This window comes from Uloborus diversus, chromosome 10, assembly GCF_026930045.1.
Source record: "Uloborus diversus isolate 005 chromosome 10, Udiv.v.3.1, whole genome shotgun sequence".
Lineage (NCBI taxonomy): Eukaryota > Metazoa > Arthropoda > Arachnida > Araneae > Uloboridae > Uloborus > Uloborus diversus.
In genome coordinates, this window is record NC_072740.1 from 128,862,326 (window position 1) to 128,878,508 (window position 16,183).

General features: G+C 32.8%; 1 protein-coding gene across 3 annotated transcripts in view; it reads left to right on the forward strand.

Annotated features, from left to right (window-relative positions):
- Positions 1 to 16,183, forward strand: part of LOC129231444 (neuropeptide CCHamide-1 receptor-like) — a 176,096-nt gene that overhangs the window by 118,424 nt on the left and 41,489 nt on the right. The window contains exons 2-3 of one of the 3 annotated variants that reach the window (XM_054865761.1): positions 826 to 895; positions 8,655 to 8,729. The gene's annotated coding sequence lies outside the window, so the exon portion shown is untranslated. Of the gene's footprint in view, positions 1 to 825; positions 896 to 8,066; positions 8,141 to 8,654; positions 8,730 to 16,183 lie in introns of those variants that run through there. The other 2 variants (XM_054865762.1, XM_054865760.1) reach the window with 2 other exon arrangements.

Consider the following 16,183-nt stretch of genomic DNA (forward strand, 5'->3'; position numbering starts at 1 on the left):
CTTTCAATATACTTAATAAATGACGAATTATTTTCTATACAATAATCTGTTCCAATATCTGTGCTTTCGAAAATACATTTTCCATACTTACATAATGAATTAAATTAGAAAAGGGGAAAAAATGCATGTTTTCGTCAAAAAAAAAAAAAAAAGAACTTTTTAGGTATATTTATTCGGATAGTTTTCAAATCTTTTGATATAACAAACCTGACTGACAATTGTAAAAAATAGAAACTTTTGCAAATAGTGATGTCTGAAACCATCAGATCATTTTAGTACGCCAAATTATTTTAAACACTTCGTTTATTTGAATTTAAATGGCAAGTTTCTTTAAAGTCTACGGAAATGTTATAACAGTTAGGCAGTATAGGAAATGTATAAACTGTTGTAGCTGTGCCATAGAGAGATGGCGTACGAACTGGAAGCGGGAACGGAACACTTCATTTTGTAGTTGGTATGATCGTGAGAGAAGAAGAAACTCAACTGCTTGTGTGTTCTCGCTGATCCTACTTGTTACAAAATGAAGTGTTCTGCTTTCGCTTCCAGTTCATCCGCCATATCTCCGTGGCACGGCTATAGCAGTTTATACATTCACATATCCTCCAACTGCTGAGGAATTTCCGTAGTTGGTATGGAAATTAGTCAAATTCAAAATAAATAAATGTTTAAAATAATTTGCAGATACCGATACTAAAATTATTAGGAATTCTATGACCTCACTATTTGTAAAAGGTTTTTTTCGGAGCGTACAATATTTTATATATATATATGTAATATACTCGTATATATTAAGAAAATACATATTTTTTATTTATTTCTCCACAGGGTTTCTCGTTGCTGAAAATGTTGGACTGTTAAAGCGATCGGAGCTAATCTTACAGCAGTTACCTTAAAGGTAAATATGTTTCGTTCTTATTGTAAATAAAGAGCGTTTAACCCGTAACTGGTCTTGCACCCTAGAAGATTTGGACTTTTGGATTCAAACTTTTCGTAAAGTTAGCATATATGGTTTTATATGTAGGGGAATGTGGGGAAAAGTGAAATGGTGAAATTTTTTATTCTGCTTTTTGTACCACCTATCTGGTAATATGTTTACCATATAGCATCACATGTACTCTATTCCAATCAGAAAAAAATGTCCCTGAATATCAAAGCATATAAAACAAGCAATTTTCAAGATTTGACACTCACATTGTGATATTTTGTGAAAAGTCAAAAAGTACTTTTGTTGTTATAAGATAAAGTTTTTCTTATTACGTTTTTAAATATCTATTGAGACCTTCTAAATGTTCGGTACAGTATTTATTTGTTTAATATTAAGATTATTTTTGTTTGAAATATTTTGTGCAAATAGTCCAGCGAATGCGGGCAAAGTGGATGGGTGAAAGTGAATTGATTCATTTCGTTTACTTAATTATTTATTAAATCAATTACGTATTCATTAATTTATTTATTTCAATTCATTCACTAAATAATTCACTTATATTTATTCATTCATTTACTTATTTTCTTATTCGTGTACTATTTTACGTACTCATTTTTTTAATCAATTCATTTCTTCCTTTATTCTTTTACTCACTCTTCCATTTGATCAAACATATTTTTAGTTACGAAATAAATGCTATTTTATAAGAAAAAATGTTCATTTCTCACTTTTCTCCATAAAAAAATAAAATGCTAAGTTTCCACTTTTTTTTTTTGCTTTTTTATTAATTAATTAAAATTTTTTATTTTTGAAGGCTCAAATTTTCTGCCAAAAATTTGAATTAATGTTTAAATGCAAGTTTTATTATAAAATACATTGTTCTTTCCTCATGTATCGTAATTTTCAAAATAAATTACCAATTTGTTCATTTTGAGAAAAGGAAGTTACTTTAACTATTTCACTTTGCCCCACATTCACCTATATGTGTGGGTATGTCACTTGCTGTACTGTTTGAATGTATTTATATAAATGAATAATGAAATTATAGGAAATTTTCGTATTTTAATTTTCTAAATTATGTGTAGTGCGAAACAAATATGTTGTTTGGGCTACATCCACTAATCACGATACGAAACAACCACTTCACCAGTTAAGAGTTACACTTTGCCATAGATGATATGTGCAACGTTAACATTTTGAGCTACTTACTCACAAAAACTGCAATTGGGAAATGTTTCGTTTTATTTACTTTTTCGCCCTCACTTCTAGTGTTTTCTTTTTCTTTTCTTTTTTTTCTATTTCAACCAAGTTTAAACTGAGTTACTATTAAATGAGGCATACCAGATGATATTAATTTTTTTCTGAAATACTGAAGAAAATTACATCATAGACGGCAGTTATGAAAAAGTTGCTTAAAGAAAATTGCCGTCATTTTGGAGAAAGAAAAACGTACGCAATTTGAGAGCAGTCAAGAGAAAATAAGGCCTCCAATTAAACGCTTCCCGTCCATCACTTATTTATTTTCCGAGAAAAAATACTTTTAAACAAAACAGGAATTAAGATAAGAACGCTCCACAACTATTTTATTCATTTCAAATTTCCCACATGAATTTAGAAAGATCTCAGGGAAAAAATAGTACTTGCATTCTTCTTACATTTCTGTCTTTCCAGCAAAAATATAGGCGTCTAAAATTTCACTCTGTGTTTTTTCAAAAGACGACTCTTTATTCCAGATGAAAGGTTGAAACATCAATCACAATTTATGCAATAGCTATCAAATGCTAGTAAATGTATTTGAAATCAATATGTAGTCTTTGCACCATTCCGCCATACAGTTGTATGAAACAACGGTTCCCTAAAAGTAAACAATAAAGAATAACAAAATGAATCTAAATTGTGTATCATGGAAGAATTTAGTTTTTCTACTTTTTGTTACACAAAGGTGAAGTTTTTTTTTAATCAGTAATTGCTTTTATAACTAGACTAGCTGCATTGCTTGGCGTTGCACGGTCCACCTCGAAAAGAAAAGTTGTGTCAAGTGAGGCAGGTTCCGACACTCAAGTTTAAATTAAAAAATAATAATGTAAAATGTCCTCTTCAAGGGGGTAGAAAAGAGCAATTTCCATGACTAAAAATTCAAATTCATACCTCTTTATATATATATTTAATTCCCAAAATTCAGTATTTATTATTAATAAAGATGTGTTAAGGCGTAAAAATTCCGTTTTACGGATTTCCTGAAGAAAACTCTTAACGGGGGTGGGTTCACCCCTCCTCCAACCATCGGGATCAAAACACCCTATGTGAATTCCTGAACATCAAAGAACCTCTGTGCCAGATTTGGCAAAAATGAGACGTAAACTGGATTTGTACAATTAACGCACACACACACAAACATAGATGCTTTCAACTTAAATCTACTAGCTGTGCCCACAGGCGATGTCTATGCTAAGACTTTAAAAAGTCCTTTGAGCAAATGAAATTACCCTCTAATTAGAAAAGAAAATTTTTCAACCTATAAAATGCGCACACATAATTTAATCAAAGCTCCAAGCATATTTTGAGCAGTAATAAAAGTTTTCCTAGTAAAATAACGACAACAGTCCCTCAAACCTCCCATTGCAACTAGAACAAAATAAGCTCTCCTCCCTTGAAAAGAAGAATTAAAAAAAGCATTAAAATTAGATCAAAATCCAAATTCCCCTCCCCCAAAGAGAAAAGAATTAGTTAAAAATGCGCATCATACTTTTAACAAAATGAAATATCCCTTTCCCTTCAGAAAAAAGAATTCATTTAAAATTCATGTTATAATTCGAACAAACTAATTTGTAAAGTAATAACCATCCATAAAGGCCGCATCTAAGCGTTTAAAGTTTAATACTGTTCCAAAAATATTCATAAAAAAGAACAAGTACAATGAATATACAATCAAGAATAAATTACCAACAAATAGTAGTTCTAGTAATATACACTATTTTTATACGTGTATATATATATATATATATATATATATATATATATATATATATATATATATATATATATATATATATATATATAATGTGTGTGTGTATTTTTGTATGTTCATTCCACATGGAAACATTAATTTTGCTACTGCAAGGTCTAATACAGATTTCTTATGTATTAATAATTTCAATTTGTGGAAATGTTGAAGTAAAAAGTTAAATAAACTTTAATTCAATGAATTTGTATAAAATCTCACACATTTAAAATCTTAAAAATTGAAAAAAAAAAACAGTCAAAAAATTTAACAATTTGCAAAATCACATTTATCTCATAATTAATAAGTGATTGATGATTTTACTAGTTTAGATAGTTTTTGGTGTTCTGAACAAAACAAGTTACTGATTTTTTTAACAGTAAAAGTTATGTACATTTATGTTTAAATGGAAAAAAATAGCATGGATTGCGTGTACGTTTTATGTTTTCATCATTTGTTATGTTTTCTAAGATAATAAAGCTACCAAATAAATTTTAGCTCCTTTTTTTTCCCCAATTTTTCCAGGAAAAAAGCGAAAAAAAAAACTTTTCTTCCGCCTCAAAATTTCGGGAAATTTTACTCTCTAGTCCTGACTTAAAGACGGTACATATTGCTTATTATACAAGCTTTGCTTTCAACTGACGAGTTGAACCGCCCTGCGGATTACTCCGGACTCTCACAGGAGTGCTAAATTTATTTTAACGACAATTCATTGGTACTTTCAGTTTCAATGAAATATATCTGCCTCCAGCTCGGTTATTGACTATTCCAGACTAATGAGTCCATAAGAAGGACGAAAATGCAGTCTCTGGATGTCACAACCCGGCTATGGGTATAATTCATATAGTTTTGCCTTAGTCCTGGATTATCGGCAGTAACTTACTGCTTAGTAATATTTTATTACGTAATAGTATCTACTTTACTTTTCCATATACTAATTACCGTTCCCATCTATACTCTTTCTGTAACGCTACTACACCTTGCATACAATCTGCCGTCTGGAAAATGAATCAGTTGGTGACTCTAATTATGAGTTCATCGATGTCTTGGAATGGTTTTTCACTCAGTCCCTTTTTTCAATATAAGAAGAGAAAGTAGTCGCTTGGTGTAAGATTAGGACTGCACCGAAGGTTTATCAAAAAGTTCCAGACAAAATTCTTGAAAATATCCTTGTTTTTGGCAGTCGTATGAGGGCGTGCGTTGTCAGGATCATACACTTGGCATAGTTCAAGATAAGTTTCACCAATTAAAGATTCTATTGCCTGCAAAAAATCTAATCCCCCGTGCTCTTCGCGCGATCTGCTCTCACCCCGACTGTTAAACGTCTTTGTTTCGAAACAACATTAGCGTCTTTAAGAGTTGGTAGATAGGTATGCATGGGTGAAACTTGATTCAAGACTACCATCAGTTACATAATGTTCACCGGAGCTTTAGTTTTGGAATACGCCTCGCAGTAGTTCTCTCCGTTTTATAAATTAATTTAGTTCATACAACATAGGAACGTGCACGTAATGTCGTTCGAAAAATAAGGAAAATGTGTTTAAAAAAAATTAAATCTGCATATGTGTCACATACACAACATTGTGGCCTTAAGTTTTTTTGAGGAGGTGGGGGGGAGGCATAAGAAAAGCTATACGACTGGTGTGAACAGCGAATAGGCACCTATAAACGCTTTTAAAACGTAAAAATGTGACTATGGATTTCTAAGTGCGTGAAATACCGTCTACACTTCAATCTTAAGTTTTTGTTCTTTTGCTTAATCTATAAAAAGCTTATAGTGGTTATGGCGGCCATTAAACTTTCACAATACTAAAAAATGTTATCCCTGGTGCCGGAAAAGTATTGTGATGTTTGTTAGCGGCAATATCAATAGCTTTCACATTTTGAGATTGCTTTTTTTTCTTCAAAAAATGTTAGTTAAAAATGTAATTTATTTCAAAAATTTACAAATAATGCAAAAAGATATCTATTCAAAATTTTTCGTATATAATTACACACTGTTTACAAACATGCTAAATTCGAAAGAATAGAGAATTCAGGCTTAAGGACGGTTTCATGCGATTTAGCACTTTTCTAAATTGTGTCACAATAAAAACTTGAAGCGTAAGCATACCTTGCAATGGGACGTAATCATCACTTTATTAAAAACTAATTATCGTCAGTGTTGATATTTTGTAAGAGATAATGGAAATCAAACATCATTTACACTTGTAAAAACTGCTATGCCCCTTTATTTCTCTTCAGTTTCCTTAGCTCTTTGTCGTCGAAGGGAAAAAAATGAATTTCTTACTACAGTACAATCATGTTTATTCACAAAAGGCGCGAGTATTTTTTTTTTTTTAATTTCTGCGCCACCGTAATTCTCTTCTTTCTTTTTCTTCTCTTTTCCCATTTCGTCTTTGTTTCCAGGTTTAATTTACGCTCAAAAAAAGTTTCACTTCGTTAAAAGCTTTGTAAGAGAAGGAATGGAAGGAAAAAAAATTGCCCTCTATTACTTTGTAATGTAATTATTGGGCTGTGGTCTCGCATGTTTAAAACGAAAGAAATAACAGAAAAAAAAACGACTTTGTAGCGCTAAAAGTTAGGGCTTTATCCTATACTTGACATCTTCTGTTTAGCATGCAGGCCGCCAATCGTTAAAGTTTTAAGGCAGGATTTGCATGTTTGGAAAGCATTAGCGTTCATTCAGGAGTTAAGTTTTGTAGTCACATTAATTCGTTCAGCGGTTAATTTTGTAGTCACATTAACCCATTCATCAATATTGATACATTCTAAATTTTGATGATTAAGCTAAACACAGCCTAAATTTCGTGTTTTGTTCTTGCTTATCATTCGGCTATCCGGTGTTTGCGGAAAGCATTATAACAGTTGAAAAACAACGGCACAGAGTATCCTGCTTTAGAAGTTACACAAAGTGTTTTTACCGCTCTTGGAGTCATAAAAATTTACCCCTATGATAATTAAACACAGTAATAACATGTCACTTTCAGAGGAGATTTTATTTTATTTTTGTTGACATACATCACCAAATTTCTGCAACTACCGTATATTTTGCAGTACGTAGGTAAAATGGAAAAACGCAAAGATTTAAAAAAGTTTCTAGTTTTTCTTTCTTAACCTCCTAAAGCACAATGTTTTTTCCATTAGCAAAACTGGCAAAAGATGATCGTATTATTTTTGACAGAAAATGAATACGAAGGTATGGTGTAAGTTATTTTTTGCAATTTCAGTTGTTTGGGGAGGACTTGTGAACGGGGATGAGGTAAAAGTTATTTTAGAAAAACTTATACAAAGTGAAACAAATGATTTGGTTACATGTTTATTTGGAATTGCAAACTGTTAAAATCAAATTAAATCAAGTTTTCATTCCAGCATAAAAGTGACTAAAAATTCAATAAAAATGGATAGATTACCTTATCTAGTCGTCGTAATTTTCATCCCGGCATAAGAGTGACTAAAAATTCAATGAAAACGGATAGATTACTTTATCTACCCGTCGTAATTTTCCTTCGAACATAAAAGTGAATAAAAAATTCAATAAAAATGAATAGATTACTTTATCTACCGTCAAGCAACTGTTTTACAACAAGGAAGTCCTAACAACCTTACGGCTCATCATCGAAATGCACCACGTGGTTTACACCAGAAAAATGATGTATAAGTGGCGCCATTTATGGTAAATAAGTTTCAATCAAAACGTACCCTATCTATTTTGACTAGAACGAATCTCAGACGGCATCAGAAATAAAATAGGGCGCGTTACAAGATGCCAGTGTGAGATACGGACATGTGCAAATTTTTCATAACTTTCGCCCGCGTCTGATTTGGACAAATAAGTTCAGTGGTTAATCATCAACACCCCCCCCCCCCCCCCGAAAAAAACTGATTCACATAGTCTACATTTTCTCAACAACACAAAGCAGATATCTTATCATCCAAGATTTTTCGACGTGATTTAAGGACTAAAACTTTTTCACTGGAAGCAGATGATTGCTTCAACACTATTAACGCTTATTTTTGTACACAAAGTAGGGTCAGGTGGAATAAAATGACTCCAAGTTTAGCTACTTTCAGCTTTTCTAAACTATGTTTCCAAATCCACTTAAAATGTTTTAATTTTTTGACAGATATCTAACATTACAGAGTTTGAGAGTAGCTACAATGAAATAGTCTTCTAAATCAAAACAAAAGTGGACGTATCATTAATTTTAGAGGTCTAGTAAATGTTTGTTTTCTCTTTGGAACGAAAACAGGACTATCACCAATTTTGTTATTACCGTTGAATATTTTCTTGAACCAAAACAAAATGAAATCGATCATCGTTCACGTCAAGTGTCACTATTGACTTTGATACTTTAAAGACGTCATTCATGTCATGTGACACTATTGGTTTTGATGCCTTTGAGCCGTAATTTATTTTATGTGTCACCATAGACTGACGTCTCCGAGACATCATTCAATTGTCATAGTATGCTGATGTCAATGTATGTCAAGACATTAAAATTGCTCTCACAACCAACACATGAATAATTTTTTAAAATGTTGATCCCTTTTGGGACATAAATTTGCTCTTGGTGTGAAAAATATTTATCAGAAAAGCAATATTTTTCCTTTCAATTTGCAATAACTGAATTTTTTCGCTAATCGTGTGCTGTATACTTTCTATTTTGATGATTATTTCACTAGCAAAAAAAAAAAAAAAAAAACAATCTCATACTTGCTTTTCAGACTGCCGAAAATATGCTCGATAAGTCTTCACATTTATTCTCATCGACAATTGGAAAGTTCAGTTCGAGTAAAAAGGTAACCACTCAAGTTCTGACTAAAACTGGTTTAATAAAAATTTATAAGGATCATTCCACGAAAAAGTAGCCATTTTGTCCCGCACGTGACGGTTCATATATTTCATTAAATAATAATACTTTTATACGGTAATGACGAAATGTTTTGCTTAAGACATTACACACACATTTGTAATTTGTTAAGCAACAAAATTTTGTTCATTACCATTTTGAAGCATTACTTTTGAAAAAATATATGCGTCATGTGCGGGATACAAAATGGCCATTTTCCGTGGAATAGCTCATAAAATGTTTCCTTCAAGAGACAAATATCCTGAGATAATCTAAATATCAAACGTAATCTTAGGGATGGATCATACAAATGGTATTATTGCTTTTTAGGGGAAAAAAACCTCTCGAGAAATTGTCAAACTCGGAGACATCGATTTTTGTGAGTAATTAAAAGTATATATATTTCTAAAAATATGGGACTAAGATAAATATTGGATGTTATGGTCAAAAGATATGAGCGATTATGCATTTACACAATTGCTTGAGTTTTTTTCTGAATAAAAGCGTCGAAAGTCGGTTACTGCTACGCTGCATATATATATATATATATATATATGTGTGTGTGTGTGTATTAACATTTATCTTATAGTAGCACTATTATATTTTATTTAAAGATACATTCCAATTTCATGTTTGTTTGCGCGACTGCAGATAAAATGAAATAATTCAACCTTCTCCACATTCATTAAAGACTTAATTTTTTTTAAATCCTTTTTACTTGATGAAGCACGGAAATTAAAATAATGATTGGGGAACTAAATAGTTGCGCAATCGACCCCCTTTTTTCCTCACCAAAAGTCAATTTTATGCTCAAATAATGTTATCTTAAAGAATACCATTTTTAATGACTTTAAGTTTATATTCAGATAGAAGTAACAATTTCCCGCAAAAAATGTCATTTTGACGTCAACAACATGCCAATAGTGATATTTCACAAATGGAAATGTTTTGTTGACGCAGGAAGGACGGAATGCGTGAAACAAAGTGACAGATTCTTATTGACCGCGCCTAGTTGAAGATTTCGTATCGACTATATTAATTCAGACCTGCATTTTACTGAAGAGCTGGAGTTGACAGTTTTTGACGAGAACCCTATCGGTCCGCTTTCAGTTTCAACTTTTAGCAATATAAAGTTAAATGTTAAAGATGGCGCTGTGCAGGAATTTTCTTTTTTTTTTTTTTTTGGATTGATCAATTGATCAACTTCAAACATAATTTCAAACATCAATAAAATTGTTATCTCGTTTATCAACCTGCGAGACCTTCCCCCCGACATAGGGCCGCGATATACATAAAAGTGAGGCGCAAGCATGGCGAAATAAATGAAGCTGAAAATTGATTAATTTATTCATTGAAAAGCAACTCAAAATGTAGTAATAAAATGTGAAACTTATTTTAACACTGATACAATATGCTTATGAAAAGGGGAAATATCAATTTATGTTTTGTTTTGATAATTACCCATTTTGAACATAAATCGATGTTACATCACCTTTTTGTTTGTTGTGAATCTTTTGTATAATAGATTTGTTAGTTTCACCAGTGAAATGTCGAAGCGTCGGCTATTTAGTTCAAGTTATTTGCATGAAAGCAGTAAATTTGAGCAAAAGTAAATACCCAGTACATGAGAGCATGGTATGACTCTACTAAGATAACTTGAAGCAAAGTAAGTGCACCTGTGGTAGATATATACCATAGAATCGGATGTCTTCGAAAGATAAAGGTAAGACTTTGTCCCTAAGAAAAAAAAATAAGCGGGAATTTTTTAGGGGACCACCTAGCTAAGGAAAAAAATCTACTAGCTTCGATTTTCGAAGACGTTATTTGCTTCTGGTAAATTATCCAATATAAGTGCACTTACCTCAAAAAATCTTGAAAAATTCTCAATTGATGGCAGTACCAATCCTAACTCTTCTTAAAATCCGGTTTAACGGGCAAACAAGACCACCCAGTAAAGGACAAGCGTCTGTAAAACTATTTAAAAAATGAAAATCATGAGTGAAATTTAAATAAATAAATGCTTACTGTAAAATTTTCAAACCAAACAACGTCAAACTTCAATCGTCAAGAGCAGGATGTCTCTCTTTTATGTGACGCAAACAACTTTTGCCCGTTTTCTTTCCAGATTCGCTAATCCCTTCCGTGCGTTATAGTGAAATATTACGCGATCTATGAAAGCGTTCACATGCTGAACTTCTTGATTTTAACCCAACTTTTAGCAGCGATTTGGAATGTCGCTTCGCAATCACATGTTGATAACATATGCTTGCGTAAGCGTGTAAAATCTGGTGGATGGCTTAGTATCTCAATAAGAGGCGTCAGTTCTAATCATCGATGGTTCTAATACAGCGGAATTGTACCGTATACGCATCATGTAAACGGGCCCTAAATTTGGAAAGATGAAATTTAATATGAGACTTTTTAAGAAACTTCATTTTATTTGGTTACTTTCATTTGAAACTAACCGTGTTTTCAAATGCACTGCTAACTACCACTGATTTGAAAACTCTATGATAAATTTTTACTTTTAGTGCCTAAACTCCATAAGGGACAACATAATGTATTACCAGGAATTACCTACAAAAGAGATAATCGCTTTACGCACGTAAAGTGATTACGTGCGTAATTCTTATGTGCGTAAATTCTGCTTTACGCACGTAAAAATTACTTGTAATGTGATAAATGAGTGATTTTTCTGTGGATGATATTCGACTTGAAATATCATATATATTATTTCTCAAAGGTGGTTTTGGGGAGAACGCCGTAACTTCTTCAGTACTTTAAAATGATACCTTACTTATACAGTTTCATAAAGATCTTTTTCACAACCTTCGGTGAAAAATTAAGAGACAACTCACAATTTGATTGTTTTGTTGAAAAAAAAGCACTTTTTAATGTTTTTATTACGCATTGCTTCAATGCATAGAACGGAGACCCATTCGCACAGTTGATTAGCGCGGTTGGTTTAATATTGCGAAAGTAGTGAGTTCGAATCCCCAACGACCGAAAAAGATCGTTTTAATGACTGATTTTTTTTCAGAAGAATTCTGATTCAAATTTTCATGAATTTAACTCAATTCAGGATTTTGAGCCTACAGTTCTGTTATTAATATTAGAAGTAATTAACAATTATTTTTTTCTCGATTTTAAATATGGGTTCAGTATACGAGAAAGGGGGCAGTGGTTGCCTGATCGGTAAGGCATCGAACCTGTGACGGGAGGATCCCGGGTTCGATCCTAGCCGGTCGAAAATCCACCGTCTTCATTATTGGTGATTGTGGGGACGTTAAATATGTTGAGGGGCAAATCCTCGAAGTGAAACAATACCTCTGGCTGTACTGGACCTGGGATTGCTCGGCTTCTGGTCTGGATCAAAAAATCAGAGCTGTCTTCAAGATCCCGTGTAACTGGTTAAACCAAATAGTGGTAGGTACAGGGGATCCTGGAGTGAAAAGTGAAAAGGAAAAAAAAGTACAAGAGAAAGGTACCGAATATGGAATAATTTTATTTTAAAGTTATAGTGAAAATGTAATTTTGCAACCTATTTCGAGTGAATTATCAAATGCGCTGTACGTTCGTGTAGAATGTTTGCTTTAAAAGAGTTAATTCAACATAACAAAAATTACTGAACTACAGGCATTCCCTAAATAGATATATCTCAGTGTTCATGAATATTACCTAAAACAGTGTTCTGATGTAATTAGTGTTGATGACACGAATAAAGCTTAATACATTAATCTTAATATATTTCAATTCTGTGTTTTTGTTAAACTTCCCGGTAGATTAATCTTAAGCAGGAACCCTTATTTGGAGCTACAGCTATTAACCACATTAGAAACAGAAACTAAAACCAAAAACCGGTCTAAAACTGGGCTAATAAATGGCTATTTTAAACTACTAAGTCAAAAATCTGTCAACTCTGCCCCATACTTTCCAAACTGAAATTGGATCGCTGCCGTAAAGTGTGATTGACTTTTGACTTCGTAATCTACCCAAGACCAACTGTCTAGAATGTATTTGTGATGCAAATAGATACATCAGATTACGGAGTTTGATCTTGACGCCTTTGAAGTGATTTCTATCACCTATTTCAACGGTTAAATTTATTAAAACAGACAATGCGGAGTGTAATTAACATATTGAAAGCTCACGGGGGAAATGAGAACCCACAAAGTTCTAAAATCCTTTAACCTGACAAAAGTCTGGATTAGCATCATTAGTTATTTTACTAAATAACTAAGAAGCAAATCAAAACTGCGACAGAATGTTATATTTGAGTTTCTCTCAAAATATAGATTAACTTTATCTTAAAATATAGATATTGCTTGATTTCGCCATCTTACTTTGATTTGAGAAATTAGCCAAAGAGCTAAAAAAGTTCAATGTTATTCACACAAGGCAGATGTCTCATTGGACGGATCATATCCTACGCAAGTGGATCTGTCTATGTTTAACCTATTTAGTCATTAGCCAGAGACTGTATCTTCTCCTTTATCAGTTTAGCCAGGTCAAATCTGTGTAGGATTTTCATTATCGGAAGTGTAAATTAAGAACGTAAGTAACTTTCCTTTTTCGTAATTCGGAGAAAGGAAGTTGCAAAAGTCGCTGAAAATGGCAATTGTAATATCGTGTATGAACAATAAACTCCTGGTCACCCGAGGGATAGGTTGCTACGGAAACTGTGGATAAGCAAATTTCGCGGATATTTGTTGATGTTGCACAATTGGTAAAAAAAAACAATACTAGTACAATAAAACCTGTAAAGTTGACCACTCTTGCTAAGGTGACCACTAAAAGTTTAAGTTGACCACGAAAGTAGTGCACCGCAAATGGTCAACTTACACAAGTTTCACTATAGTATATACAAGAGCAAAAGAAAATCAAGAACACTGATATACATTCAAACGCTCAAGTAACGATGCTAGAGGCTAACGATTAAACTAGTAACAATAAAAGTAATAACTACCATGTAGAAAATGTTCAAAAATGCAAAAAAAGAATCGCTCATTACAGTGACCGCCGCTTATTAAAATCACATTCGTTCTCAGGACGTTTGATTTTATAAAGCGGCTGATTTTATAAACCGGCATACCTACATTTAAAAAAATGAAAGGTTTTGAAGTTTGAATACTTTAAGAAACGAAATGAATTACGTAACTTAATTTTTGTTTTAAGTATTTTAAAATACAGTTGTCATTTAAACTAAACATGAGGGGGTTTTTTACACAAAGGTCTTAAAATATTGGCGTATTGCGGTTTGGTTAACAGAATTGGAGGGTAAAGATTCAATATCGTTTGAGAGTTTACTAAATGTTTTGTAACATTCAACATTATATTTTCTTCTTTGCTCTAAAGTGCATCATATAGCATCAAGCGCTTTTCTGACATCAATTGAAGAGACAAATTTGGCGCTGAGATTTTCTCATCTTCTCAGAGCAATTCCTTCACTTCTTGGTGCACTTTTATCAATTTTTTACGCAGTATGTCCGAAATTTTGATTTTATAAAATGGCGATAGTGATTTTATTAAAGGATGATTTTAACATGTTTTGGTATTGCAATGATTTTGTTCTTCCAGATTTGATTTTAAAAAGCGGCTGATCTTATAATCCAGTGATTTTATAAGTGGCGGGTACTGTACTGCAAACGGACACAGAAAATCATGCAAACAGATCAACCAAATTAAATCAAGTTAGGTTACGCCAAAAACAAGCGAACAAACTCTGTCAGGGCTACCGAGTAAGAATTGGAGCAGTGGAGTCGGAGTCGGATTGACTTTGGGTAAAAGAGTCGGATTGATTTTGTGGTAAAGGAATCGAAGTCGAAGGCTCTAAAATTCCAGGAGTCTGAGTCGGAAATTTTCTCTCTGACTCCGCAGCCCTGTTCAAAGCGAAATAAATACAAGAGGAAGTAGATGAATAAGTGGCAAAACAAAAAGAGAAAATCATACTAGTTTGGGATGCATCTCTATCTAAATAAAAACATACGATGCAACATAAACATAAAGCTTGTAAACTTGTAAAATTGAAAACTTGTAAATTTCCAAAAATTCGCTAAGCGAGATTTCTGCCCGAAAGCAACAAACGCAAAAGGAAATTGTGGAGAGAGTTGTCTAGTTTTGTAACAAGCCTAGAACATATTCGTCAGATGATTTCCTTCCTGGCTCATATTCAAGGTAAACCAGCAATTTTGTGCATAAAACTATGGAAATGAGCTGGAAGTAACGGAACCGGATCCATCTGGATATAATTGCAGCCACACGCTATTGTTTAACACGCCACAGGAAAACGGAAATAATTACCGGAATTAGAGCTATTTAGAAGTAAGACAAATCCCTTAAAACTCTTCAACCTGATTAGTGACTAAGTTATTACCAGCAAAGCAAAATATGTGCAATTGAGGCTGTTTATATTTTTTTTCTTTACTTTGAAGGTAAATACAAATATTAGCGTCAGAGTTGTACTATTGCTTAAACAAAACTTTTGTTTCTAAGGAAAAATAAAAATTTTCTTATATCATTCATACAGTTTACAATCAATGACGTAGGAAAAAGGGAAGTCTGCGGTTCTGAACGCCTTACTTGAAGCTCTAAGCTAAACTCCAATAATGGAGACTAAAGTTATTTTCTTCTGCTCAAAAAATACTGTTTTCGTTACACAATCAATATTTTAAGTATTACTTTCAATACAGACTTAAAATCATTTTATGACTGGCTCTTTTTCTATTTCCAAGTATTCGAGTTAACTATTTTTATGCTTGACACTCCCCTTGAGGAGTTTCTTGCTACACCAATGATTACAATAGTAAATAACATTAAAAATATTTGCATTTGCACAATCGTTCTTATTTAACGTTTGAGCTCCGCTCAAAAGTGTCAGAATAAGTTTCACAACGATCGTACAAAAACACATGCGCACACATTATGAGGTGTAATTGAGTTTATTCAATTTAGTTACATAATTTCTCCGACTTAACTTGTATTTTGCACCAGTATGTTTAAAATTTGTTTTGTGAAGCCCAGAGTCCCCCACGACAAATGCTGTACCGGAGCACGATCCCATAATGTGTCATTAATGGACAATCCTGTCTGGGGTTGCTACCATTGAGAATGATTCATTCAATTTCGAAACACTACAGCACCGGCAAAAAAATCTTTACATATGGGTGGCACTTAAAAACCTAACATGCAGATTTCTTGTCATGATTCTACTTGCCATACTCATAGTGATGTGAGACGACTGGCCAGTTACACTGTGTTCCAATCGTCTGGCCAGTCGTCTCATATCATTACGGTGAGCATGCAAAATAAAATCATGACAAGAAGTTTGCATGTCCGGTTTTTAATTGCCCCCCACATGCAAAGATTTTTTTTATAGGTACTGTAGATATCAAAAAGTATCATACG